Raw genomic sequence first — 14121 nt, forward strand, 5'->3', positions numbered from 1 at the left:
GGACATCTAATATCTAAACCATAATAGTGGGTTTTATTGTGTCAAATTGTATTTATTTTATATCTAATTTGTTGTTTGCTTTTACCTTAAAACATTGTTGCATTTCGTTCAGTGCTTTGTCTTTATCTGCTGAGAGATCATATGGCTGTTCATCCTTGATTCCATTGCCTAGCTGATTGATTTTCATAAATTCAGCTGCCCTTCATTCCAGAAATAAACCCCACTTCAATGTGGTATACCATTCCTCCTTTTACTTTTCTCTTGTATTATGTCTGCTGGTATTGTGTTGAGAATGTTTGCATTAGTCTACAGAACTGAGTGAACTGTGTGTCTTCTCTTGAATTGAATCCAATGCTGGCAGCACTACCACTGAAAACACTTCTACATCTCAGATCCTATAACCCCTGCAGCTGCATGCGTGTGAATGCACTAGTTCTGGGGTCAAGTGGCCTAATTTCCCCACATGGAGGAGAAAGGGAGAACTTTTGTAACACACCTGTTTCAACCACCCAGAACTCCAGTATCCTCAGCTGCTGCAGCCATGATGGACACTTGGACCACTATGGACCATCACAGTCTTTGCAGTCTTTGTAGGCATTGACTTCTGCTGAGGTAGCTGCACAGAGACACAGCTGCTGTAGCTCACTGGAAACCAGAGGTGTGCTCCCTACCAGCCAGTCCCTGGAAGCCACTCGCAGGTGGACATCTTTTCCAATGTTTGCAGTTCAAAATCCTGCCTACAATGTACAGATGCCAAAGCAACATGAGAAAAAAGAAAATCCAAAGACATATATATGTCACCATCAAGGATCATGGCAACTATTCAGAAAGTGACCTTAAATGGAGATTCATGTATTTTCTGGGAAAAAATTCAAAATTATTATTTTAAGGAAACTCAGTGAGGTGTGACTGTTTCCATCATAGGTATCTGGATTTCAAAGACACTGTGTTGTATTTCAATTCATAACTTTAAAAAAACATAACTGGCTTTGTTTTCCACCATTTACAAAGTAGACTTTAAAAATTATAAGACTTTTAAATCTTAGTCGTAAATGTCAACCTGTACCCTACACACTGTAATAAAACAATTATACCTAACTGGATATTGCAATGTCATTTTCTCTGCCCCCAGGTAGAAAAGGTGTTATGTGGTAAACTTAAAGATATTGATTAAAAACCAAGAAGGATAGAAAGGAGAACCGAGCCACTGAGTAACTTGCATGTTGACTAATCTGTTGCTGAATAACTTAGAATTGAATATATTTGGAACTATTAAAACTTTGATACTACTAATGACAGCACTCAACAATCTTATTTTCTTGGAAAGTGCCCAAGAATTCCTTATTTATGGCTCTTTTATTCTAATGTGACTAATTTATATTTTGCCTGAATGGCTTTCCTAAAATTGATTTACTTTTAGTGGAAGAATATGCTTTTATTTAAAGTTTTATTTGCATCACATATAAAATACTAATTACTTTAACTTACCCATAATCTTTCTTGGTATATGTCAATTTTAATCAATTTGTTGAATGCTATTTTACCTTGAGAAACTTGCTCAGAATTAAACATTGTGATTGAGATTAGGCACAAGTTCAGCCAGGTATGATGGCCACGCCGGCTACTTGGGAGACTGAGACAGGGAGATTGCAAGTTCAAGGCCAGTTTTAGGAACATAGAGAGACTCTATCTGAAAATAAAAAATAAAGTGGACTGAGAATGTAACTCAGTGGCAAAGCACCTTGGGTTTGATTCCCAAAACCAAATTAAAAAAATGAACACAAGTCCTAGATATAGATTTATACATATAATACTGCAAAAATGTTGTGCATAAAATGACCATTTCTGAGTACCAATTGTATACTAGGCATGCGACTTGTACTATTAGTTTTATTCTTCAATTCCCTGTAAACAAAGGTGACGGACCTCCCACCACAGCAGGGGTGTTTAGGATCTCCTGCTGACTCTTGCTGTCTGGGCACCAAGAAGATGGTGTGTTTCCTCACGGGCAAAAGGAGAAGAGTGACATCTGCTTTGCAGGGATGTTTGGAGACTTGACGTTCTTGTTTTCATCCTTTTCTCCCCAAAGACACCCCATCCTGTGCTGCACTCTTCCTCATTTAGGGAGTGATAGTTCCATTCTTCCATGTCCCTGTGATACCGTCAGAGATGACTTCAGTGGTTCTCCTCCCTCCACTCCACAACCAATCCACCTACAAAGCCCGCTGGCTCTACTGTGATGTGCATCACACCCTTCCCCTTCTCACCCCCACTGAGGCTACGGCACTGGTTCAAGTCCAGGCTCTTCTCACCAGGATGAATCTAAGTATGGCCTAACTCCCTGTCCACAGGGTTGTCACCAAGGTCCACCCATCCCAGCAATTTTCAACTCAGTTTTCAAGTGATCTCCAGAAGTACAGACATCTCATGCCACCCCTGTGTTTTCCCACGGGACGCTGGCCCTCCCAGGAACCCCTCATTTCAGGACCTAAAGAATACTCCTGCAGGAAGAACCCATGGCTCCTCCCTGAGGACGCTTTCCTGGATGCAGGAACAATACTGGTCAATGGAGATGTCAAGGCAGAAGCACAGAAAGAGTTAGTGTCCTGGGAGCTGCCCTCAAACGCTGACAGACAAAATGGAGGCTAAATATCCCAGCACTCCCAGCCCTCACTCTGGTGAGACCCCTGGGATATGACAGGCCATCACCCAGAGTTCCCACCTGGACAGAGTGCCACTGTGCTGAACGTAATCTCCTGTGAACTGACTCCATATTTTCTTCCTTCTCTCTGACACCCCCATCTCCCCTTGGCCTTTCCTAGATCTCCTCCCAAATGCACTGCTAGCTTCACGCCCTGCACGGACCTTGTTGACCTGGCCACAGATCTCTCTTCCTCAGCTCTCCAGGGACTCCACACCAGCTCAGGGCTCACTGCTCTCCCCAGGGCCTGCTCCTCTGTTTGCTCCTTATTAGTGCACCCTCCCCCGCTGCCACTCTGGGACACCTGCTCCTTCCCTCACCTGTCACATTTTCCTTCATAGCCCTTGACATCATCTGGTATGATATATATTTGATTATTTTAAAAATCTGTCTCTTCCCACTAAACATAAATCTCATGGTGTTAAGAACATAGTTTATTTTTTGAGGACGCTGAATCCTCCTTGAATAAAATAATCAGTAGCGTATACAAAGTAGTTACTCAATTAGTATTTCACTAACAAATTACAGATAGCAGGAATATGAATTTGGGCAGCCTAGTCAACCTTTTAAATACTTTTTTTTTCTTTTATTAGAAGTAAATACAACTTTTTAGTACATATTACGTGCTCAGTGGAAGATGTTCATTCTTATGGTCAATATTTATATGTTGTTTTAGTCCTAAATCTACTATCATGTCATTTTTTTTATTATAGATTCCCCATAAAAGTGGATGTTTCCAATTGTGAAAAATTTAAGACCCATGTTGACATTATGGTAGGCTATATAGGTTCAAAGCACATATAAAGAAGGACACATCTAACACTCTATTGACATGCAGTATGTGGAGAAGCTTTCTAATGGACGACCCCACCTTAATTAGAAAGTGTAAATCTGAAAATGGTTAGAGACCAAGTTTGTGGGTGTGAAGGATTGATACTATGAAAGACTTGTGGGAATATTGTTCAGGTTGTCATATGTCTTAAGGAAGGATCATATGCTTTTGAAATTAAGATTAGACGATTTTATCAGAAGAGAGATATGCAAGAATAAAACTTTAAGTATTGTCTTTTTTTTTAATGAAGGAAAATGCAGTTCTAAAATAGTTAGCAAGTTAATGAAACAACGTGAAAGGAAATCCTGAGAGGAAAAGCTGATTTTATTGCAAGTTATCAGAGAATATTTAAGGATGACATGTTCAAAGCCTTATTGAACAAAGCCATTTTTTTTAATCATTTCATGTATCACGTTGATTTGGAGACATAGTTCTTTACACTGTACATACAATATGATATCCACACAAAGAGAGGCAGAGTCCAGCAATCATGAGTGATGTCATTTTTTAAAAATTTTGTTTTCTTAGCCAATGATTACCAAAATAATGAGGCCAAAGCACTAAAATGATATCAGCAGAAATTGTTTTTGAGGTAAATGGATGATTATGATTGTGATGCTTATATGTCACAAAAAGGTAGACATATTCTTATTTATAGTTTCTCCAAAACTTATGCAATTATCATTTACTATCACACACACACACACACACACACACACACACACAGAGTTTGATGAATTTTAATGAACTGAACCTGGCTTCCTGAAACAGACTATCAATAGTATCCCAGCAGCCCCCCTCTGACATACCCAAAGGAGATTGGTGTGTAAATAAGTAACTTAAAAAAAATAGACTGTGGGTTAGCCATTGTGTAGAAACAGGTGTCAGCTGGCTCTGGTGATCTGGGGCTCCAGAGCCACACTGTTCTCCGGAAGTCTAGTTCTGTGATGAGGACCTGAAGTCGTTGCTGTAAGTTTACACACACTCGAATGTGTTTTCATAATCCTTCTAATTCCTATGAGATTTCAAGTATCCCTTGATAAATCCGCTTCTGCTTAAATTAGCTGGAGTGCATTCTGTTTCCTGCCGTCCAGGGCCCCGCATGAAACAAAGATTAATCCTCTCCATGGACACTTTGAAACACCAAAATATATTGAAAGAGGTTCCCAAAGGAGTACAGACACAAAGAGAGCGCGAAAGAATTATTTCAGCATGGAAAACTGTGATGGTGGAACTCTGCTTGGTTTTTCTGGGGTAGCAAAAATAAAAAGTAATTTTCTCCCGATCATGGAGACTCATAATACAATTAAGTCAGCTTGTCCCACAGAGTGAGGCTGTGACGTAGAACACAAAGTGAAAACTACCAGATGCAAAATCTGAGAATGTTATGCATAGGCGTTTCATTCCTGAGAGGTGGAAGCCAGAGTCAAGCTCCCAGAAACCATGACTTTTTCAGTTTTCTCAGAAAAAAAGGCTGTGGGGTCACCTGTACCTGCATTTGGTTGCCTGCCCTCCTTTGCAGTCAGAGAAAACGACATAAAAAGGCAAAGTGACTTTGATGGCAGTGTGACCAAAACTGGGAAGTCAGGGATTCTGCCTTCCTGGCCTATAGCAATGTTAGCATTTCAGGAACAAGCCAGGCTCTAGCGCAGGCCGTGCACCTGATCTAGTGTTCCCAGTGGGATGGTGCCCAGGCCCCAGGCTCTGGGGAGAGTCCCAGCTTCTGTTCTCATCTTAAGGTGATGGCTTGAAGATTAGCAGGAAATGGGAAGAAAATACAATTTAGGACTTTTAATTTTATATGGGCTCACTACAGAACATTTGTGCAGTCGGAACAAGACAGATGCACACCATCAAGAAATCTTAACTATAATGAATGCATTGACTTGTAATTTTAAAAATATGCCAGCACATACCCTTTATTATAGTAGATAATTCAACAAATATAGGATTTTAAGTAGCTCAACACTCATCTTGCTGGGTCCAGAGTACCAGATGTTGACAGAGTTTCAAATATGTTAGTAGCATACAATTGCATAAAGTGTTGTCATATTAATTCTAAGGTGATATATTGCAATTACACGTAAAAATAAAGATCTTGATGTAAATAATTTATGAAAACTTTAAGTACTTGAGGATGACAAAATAATTAGACACTTAAATAAAAATTAGAATTGTGCATGTGTTTTTTTTTCTACATAGATTCAAACTTAATCCAAATTTATTTACATTGATATGGAAATGTATAAAATTTTGGAAAAAAAATATTGTCTGCTACAGAGACTTTTCAGATAATCAAGATTTTTTTTTAGCATATGGACATTGGTTTCAAAAAGTATATTTCTTTTAATGTATTCCTATTGACTTAAAACAGATAACCCAAAGTTTTCTGCCCTTGACCCCAGGAGCTCATTTTCAGGCATATTTCTCCTATTTTGTCCGAGTGTTTTCCTTTCTAATCACCTCCGGGTTCATTAGTTAAGGCCCTTCATGCCGGCCGCAGCCCCTCCGGCCCCCCGGTATTTGCACTGGGAAACTAAATATTTGTGTGGCTGCTTACCTTTGCTCTTCCCTCCTCAGTTAGCACAGTGGAACCTCACTTAGACTCAGGCTCTGCCCCCAGGATGGAAGGAATTGCAGCTCCTCTTGGAGGCTGGTATTGATTTCTTCTGTGACAGCATCGGTTCCAACCACTGGCCACTGTTCATTCACTCACAGCCGTTGGCAGGCACTCCTGTAAGATGGGTGCAGTCCGGTTTGTGAATTTAAGGAATTATTCTGATGGTCAGAAATAGAGCTGAGCAAGTACTCACAGGTGTCCAGTGTGCTCTGGCATGCACTAAATATCCTGACACACAGGATGAGGAAGCAGGGTGGGGAGTCAGGGTGGCACACTGAAGTGGGTAGGATGAGGGGAACGGTCAATGGTAAGTTGTAAAGAAGTAGAATATGTGGGTTTCCCTTTGCTTTAACAGGTCAAGATGTCATTGGCATATGATAAGTAGCACATACTTAAAATGTATAATTTCAAATATGTATTTGTGCTTATATGTAAGAATTCATGAATTCACCACCTTTAAGGCAATGAACATATCCGTTACCCTCCAAAGATGCCTCATGCCTTTTCAAAATTAATTCCTCCTTCCTTGCCCTGAAGCTCCCTTCTCTGCCTCCAGGGAATGCTGATCTGCTATGTCACTAAAGACCGCTTGAAAATGCTAGAAGTTTCTGTGAATGAAATCACACAAAGGGACCTCTTCTTTGAGGACGAGAACAAGTCTGGTATTTTTCACTCATAATAATTATTTTGAGATCCATCCACAACGCAGCCCATGTTAGTGATCTATTCTCATTAATGAGCACTGGACCATATTGTGTTAATTTATTCATCTGTGATGATGGACGCTTTGTTTGTTTTCAGTCTCTGGCTATTTTAAGTAAAATTGCTATGAGGAAGTTTGGAGATAGAAAGTAAAAGTATTTGTTTGTTTGTTTTGTCTGTTTGGTTTGATTTCACTTTGTTTTAGTGCTGGGGATTAAATGCAGGATCTTTCACATACTAGGTGAATGTTCTACCACTGAGTTACATCCACAACATAAGTATAGATATTTGTAGGTATGTATGTATATGCTTATCTTTTTGTATTTCTCTAAAGTTATTTATGGAAGAATAGAAATATTTGATGATATAATAGTTTAAACCTTTCAGAAAATGCTAATATCTTTACATACTTAAAAATATGTTTAAATTTTTAAAACTTTTGAAAACTTTTGATTAACATCTATTAGTTGTACAAGTTAATGGAATGTGGAGTGATGTTTCAATATATTCAAACAGTACTCACTTGTAATAGTAGACAATGTATGATGGACCCAAACCCTTTGTCTTCTATGCAGTTGAAAAATGTTCCCCTAGTCTGAGCTTTTCCTCTGTATCCTCTCCATATTGCCATTAGAACTTGAAAAGTTTTTATTTTGATGATGTTCTATCACTTGGTTATTTCATGGATTATAATCAGTGGCCTTCCTAAGAAATGGGTATTTGATTCAGGGTTGCAAGGACTTTTCTCAGGGTTTCTTGTTCTAGAAGAAAATCTTCTAGATTTACAGTTTTAAGTTTTTGCATTTCCATCCATCACTCATTCCAAGTTCACCTGCTATGAGACATGAAGTACGTATAAAAACAGTTCTTTTGTTTTTATTTTGCTAACAGATCTACAATTCATCGAAACACCATGTATTTAGAAGTCTAGTTTTTCTCCAATTGCCTTTGCACCTTTGCTGAAAATCAGTGGCCCGACTCTTATAGGTCTACATCTAAAGCCACTGTCCTGTTTAATCCTGTCAGCACATAATGCCCACCCTGTCTCCATTACTCTTACTTCACAGGAGGCTTTGAAGTCAGGTAGTTTCGGTGGTTCAGCTTCATGCTTTAATTCAAACCTGTTTAGGCTACTCTAGACCTTTTCTACCTCTGTATCAACTTTACTCTATCAAAGACCTGCTGGGAGTTCAATTTTACATGCAATGAATTTATATAGCAATTTAATCCGTATATTTTGTCTGTTTTTCTTTCCATCTTGGCTAAAAGCAGAAAATATATCTCTGCTAAGAATAGCTCATTTTGATGGAGTCTTTGCAATCAAACTTGGTTATGAATGTAAATTATACTTTCCATTAACTGATGAGTTTGAATGTGACAACTTAATGGGAAAAAAATGAAGGAAACTACAGGGGTCAAATGAGTATCCATACATGGGGTTGAAAGACACCCATATTGAATGATTATCAGTATTGTGAAAATTTGTGATAATTTGTTGAATTCTTATTTGAGCACAAGGGATTGACTAAAGACAACATTTCCTTTTTCTTTCTTTCTTTCTTTCTTTCTTTCTTCCTTTCTTAGTTGTAGGTGGACTCACAATATCTTTATTTTATTTTTATGTGGTGCTGCGGATAGAACCCAGTGTCGGATGCATGCGAGGCGATCACTGTACCATTGAGCCACAACTCCAGCCCTAAACGTAATATTTTATATTGAATATTTCTTTACAGTCTAAATTTAGTCCTCCTGGCTTAATATCCTGAAACTGCTTTCTTAAACGTCTGTAATTCTCATTTTTTATTTGACTTCTGTGAATCTCAGCTTCCTCAACTATGAAACTGAACTATTAATATAGTTTATAGCAAAGGACTATTGTTTAGCTAATGCAAAATATATGGAATGCATTAAGTATGCAAAAAATGCTACAAAGAATACCACGAATGTTGAGATGTTTGGATATTTTCAGTATGTATGGATAGAAGTCCCATGGGCGCTGACGTGCTTCCTTGGCACTGCAGTCATTTATAAAGTGGGGCCCATGGAGCAGAGGCGGGGCTGGAAACCATGTTAGCAGGCAGTCTTCACACCTGGTGTTCCAGCGGGTTCCTAACAGGGTAACACTGCCATGCCTGACTATCCTTACTGCCTCTTTACCTTTCCCTCATTTCTCCGTCAGACATGATTGCTTTAAAGATTTTCTTGATATCCCAGACCTTAAGTATTTATGTGTGTTCTACTTCGGTGCAATTTTCATGGATTTTTCATCCTTGGTATTTATTGAGATGCTTCCCCTCCCCTCCCTTTCTCCCATTGTTCTCCTCCTCTTTCTTCTCTCTCTTACCTTCTCCTATGAATGGCACCAGGGATTGAACCCAGGGGTGCTTCAGCCCTGAGCTTCACTCCCAATTCTCTGTACTTTGTATTTTGGGAAGGATCTTGCCTAGTTTGTAAGCCTGCCCTGGAACTCCCAATCCCCCTGAGTTGCCCTCCTGAGTTATCTCCTCCCGCTTCTTTAACAGATACAATTCAGTAATCATAGCTCTTTAACATTTTCTGCTATCAATTGTAACATCAGTAATATTTCTTTTTTTACAGTTTGATTGAAAAATTCTTTAATAAATATAAGCTTACATATTGACACTTAAATTTTAGAATAAAGCTAAGTTAAAACAGGACAAAATAGATGACTGATATACATAATGGAATAGCACAGCTTTCTCAAAATAGTGGGTCTTAGCTCCATTGTAAGACATTTAAACAGCAAAGATTCAATTATCCAAACAATTCAAATTTTTGTGTATAGACAAAAACAATTATCAAGAGATCACACTTTCAATGTATGTTACAAACACTGGGTATTTAGTGTTCCCACATTTATGTAGTTTCAAAACATGTCTATCTACCTACTACAAAACCACCACTGTCCTAATATTTAAAATATCTTATGTATGCTATCCTTTACTTAATTAGGCTCATCCTAATTTAGTCCTTATAAATCAAAATATAAACTTAACAAAGTACTACCTTGGAGCAACTAATATTTCTAATTTTGTAACTCGTTACATATGTGATATAGAAATGAATACAAATTCCCTTCTAATATGGCCATGATTTCAAATAGATTTATTTATATAACATTTATTTACATTTACAAATATGCATTATGGATTGACTTTTTCCCCAATTTAAAAAAATACTACTTAGCAACTTCCTTAATGAATGTGACTTAAGACATTTCTCAAAAATAGACTGTCTTTTTACTGTGGGATTTGTAGAAGTTGAGTATTTTTATGCTTGATAAAATGTAACTTCTATACAAGTTCTCACTCCTTCCTGTTTATCAAAAGTTAATTTTAATCTCAGCCTGCATTGTGCTCAATTATCCTGCTTCTTTTTAACAATGTCATCTGTATTCTTTTTTATCCAATGAACTTCAAACTGATAGTTCTATGAGGTTCAAGTTATGTTAACTTTTGAAGGTGATTTAGTTTTGTGTCTGGAAATTCAATGAAGGCACATAACTTCTCTGCAGAGAACAGACTGGGTACACATAGGAATTAATCTGAGTTTAGTGTTCAAATACCTAAGATCCTTCAGAGGCATCAGTATCTTCTCTGTTGTTGCATCAATTGACTTTGCTTCTCATTGTTGGATATATTTTCTTGCTTATTTGTATGCCTGGATGTTTTTATTTGATAGAAGAAATCTTGGATGGAAATATATTTGTATTGCCATAAATATTTTTGAGTGATGTTTTGGACCATACTTATTTTTCTTAGAGTGGGTTTGATCCTTTCAGATCTTGGTTTTAAGTGTTGTTAAGAAAGACCTCTGCAGTTTTCAGCCCAGGATTGTTTCCCTCTACCTAGAGGAACTGTTTTAAATATTTTCTAAATACTGTACTTGAATCACAAGGTTTTTATTGCAGACTGCTGGGAGCAGACACTGTTCTCACCTGGGGAAGAGTTCCAGAAATTATCCTTTCTAATATATTCTGGTTAGCTATTTATGTAACCTTGGCTACTTTCTTCCCACATTTTCAAACATGAGACTCGGCTGAATATTCAACAGGAAATTTCCTCAGATCTTTATATCTTTAACTTTTGCAGCTTTATCTTCTTCAGTTTTTCTCTGTGGGTCTAGCAGCCTCTCTGCATTCCACCTCTGTGTCTTCAAACCAGGGAAGCTACTGGGTCCACCTGGGTTCTCAATTTCAATTCCATCATTAGGAAACGCTCTGTAGGCAGGACTATGTGGCTATTCTAGTGTTTAAATAATTTATTTCTCCTGGATCAAGGACTGCTGTTTTTCTGTCTGCTATCTAATTTACTGAAGACAGTTTTAATGTATTTTGTCCAGTTTTGTGGCATTGTTGCTTCCTGTGGTAGAATAAATCTGGTCCATGACATTTCATCTTGACCAGAAGCAGAAATTCCAACTTCCTTTTACTACTTCTCACCAATTAAATGCCAATAGCTAAGATTAAAGTCCCTGACACACAATATGATCTTTCTGAAAACTGGTTTCCTTCAATTTTTATGTTCCACAAACATTCATATTTAAAGAGCTCTTTTTAGCTACTTATTCGTGTGAATTATTTCTGGGTTGAACCGAGTTTCCAGATCATTAGGATCTAGCCAACACTGAGCCCCACTGGGACCTCCACACAGGCTTTCCTGGCCTCCCACTTGTTTACCTCCCCAGCTCACCTCCCCATGGCCTCGCCTCTGCCCCTTAGCCTTTCTTCCCACGGCTGCTGGCTCATCTCAGTCCTGGTGTCCTGAGCACGTGTGCTCTCTCTCCCTCTGTGCTCTCCCACATGAAGCCTCTTGTACCCCCACTACAAAATTCTCCAGAAATGTGGGTGTTATGGGGAAATGGCCACATTTGTGACGCCACCAAGAGGGTCAGACGTGCCACAGCAGTGTTCTTGCCGGGCCCACAGGTCCACATAGCTCCCCTCCCCCTGGCTTTCTCATGTCCTCTCCATTGCCCTCTCTCATTCACGCTTCTTCCCAGATGGCCTCAGAAGTCTCAATTCTTCACCTGGAAAATTCATGGAAATGCAAGTTTTATACCAGTTGTTGCAGGGCCTGGCTGGCAAACCGTATCCCTAAGGAGCTGTGCACCAGTGGTGCAGTGGATGCTCCACTGACCATGCCTAGAATAGCACAGCACTGGGACACACAGACCCTTTTCTCAGGAGGCAGTTGCCATGAAGTAGCAGGGTGGGGTGTGTTTTTGCACACATTTCACTCTAATGCAATCGCATGGCTACTTTCTTAACTAGTGGATCAAAAAAAGAAGAAGAAAGAGAAAGAGAGAGAAGCAACATGTTTATAACCCTTTTATTTTATTTGATGTGTCAGTTCTAAATCTTAAGAACAAAGTACTTATTCCCATGGAATTCTTCCAATCAAATCAGTCAATGGAATATGTAAAATATGAGGAAAACATTTCTCATATCATTTGCCAATATTTTTTCTTACCTAAATGATTCTCTCTGATGAAATCATTTAGACTTTTTATAGAATGTTTTGAATATACTAAAACACTCAAAACCCATTAAATAAAAAATGAAGTTATATAAGTGGCATAATATTTTATAATATTTTGAATAAGAATGGGGAATTTTGGCAAATACTTACTTAAATATGTATATCCTTTCTGTAATCCGAGAACTAAGGAGTTAAAATGTTTGTGCATGGACATTACTTTGTATTCATGACCCTCTTTTCTACTGAAATGGCTCTGGACACCATCCCACCTGCTGCAGGAGCATGGATCACCTGGCAAGAACTTTTACTTAGAGATGCACTAGGCAAAGCAGAGTCAGATTTTTAGTCACAGAAAGTAAAGGCTTCTAAAGGAGCAGCCAGTCCCATCTAAATAATTAAAAACAATGGAAAATTATGGTCCATGACTAAAGGAAAGAAAATTAAATGAAGTCCTAATGATTCCCGAAGCACATGGCTACCAGCATTGAGATGCAGTGAGCTTGTAAATCCTTAGAGAGGGGCCTTCCCTTACTCCAGAGAGACCAGCTCATCCTCACTTTCCGCCTGCAAGGTGCTCTGGGACCAGTGCTGTGCCTCTTCCTGTAGAAACCTGGTTTGGGTGTCCAGGCCTGCTAAGAATAAATGCCACCTGCTCCCCACGGCCCAGCCTCTTTCCCAGAGTTCTCAGGGTAACTGTGGAAAGCCATTGACATAAAGCCAGGGATTGTCAATCCCTGTGAGAGCCACACAGTTACACACACACACACAAACACACACACCTTCCTGTGAAGATGCTTTGGGGAGTATATGTGAGGCCTCAACATAATTTTTTTTTTCAAAATTCTCTATGGATTCAACTTTGCTTCATGCTGAGAAGTGTTCTGCTGTTAAAATATTTGTACTTAATTTACCTAAACAGATGGTGCAGACACACCCACCCTGATGCCAATACTTTAAAAAAAAATGTGCAATAATTTTCTTTTCTTCCTTTCTTCCTTAATTTGGAACTTACATGTTTACATTGTCCCCTGGCTCCAAGCCATCCAGGTAACCTCACTATGGAGAGGTTGTCATAGGATGATCATTTAAGGAATGCACATAAAGAGTTAGGAAGATGCTGACTATGTGGATCACCATATCTTTTTAGGCTCCTGGTGTGCTGAATACATTGCACACTTGGGGTTATGCCAAAGTTAAACCCACATGACACATTGGTGCTTGCAAACACAGCTATGAAGGGCTCAGCTAAAATAGTTTATCTGCATTATAAAGTAATTTAAGATACAAACGAGGATGTGTACTACCCAGAGATAAAATATTCATATAATTCCTTAACTCACTAACATTTCATGTGTTATCAAACATTTTTGGTAAAAGTTTATGTTTATATTAGATATCATATTATAAATGCACACATATGCACAGGTCATGTGTGTATGCTGTGCCCTGGAAAAAGCACCTGCATTTTCAGTGGCTACCATGTAGAATTAGGAAAGTCTTTCAGTGCCATTGAGACCACTGAAGAAATGGCTTTCATCACCTGAACAGCATCCTGCTACCAATTCCTAAGAGGTGTGCATGTTCTTCTTGCTTTCCCAGGGGGCTTGGCCTCTCCTCCATCTCCTTCACTGTGCACTGACTTGAGTTACTTCTGCAAAGCTCCAGGTGACTTTGCAAACTGTCTTCCTCTGACCATGAGGGTGGAAAGAGAGCACGCAACAATTACCAGCTCTATTTCTTGCTTCTGTGATCATTTTCTCCTCCC

Source organism: Marmota monax, unplaced genomic scaffold (genome assembly GCF_021218885.2).
Source record: "Marmota monax isolate L192 unplaced genomic scaffold, Marmota_monax_Labrador192_F-V1.1 WCK01_AAM20220418_F8-fsc00026, whole genome shotgun sequence".
Classification (NCBI taxonomy): domain Eukaryota; kingdom Metazoa; phylum Chordata; class Mammalia; order Rodentia; family Sciuridae; genus Marmota; species Marmota monax.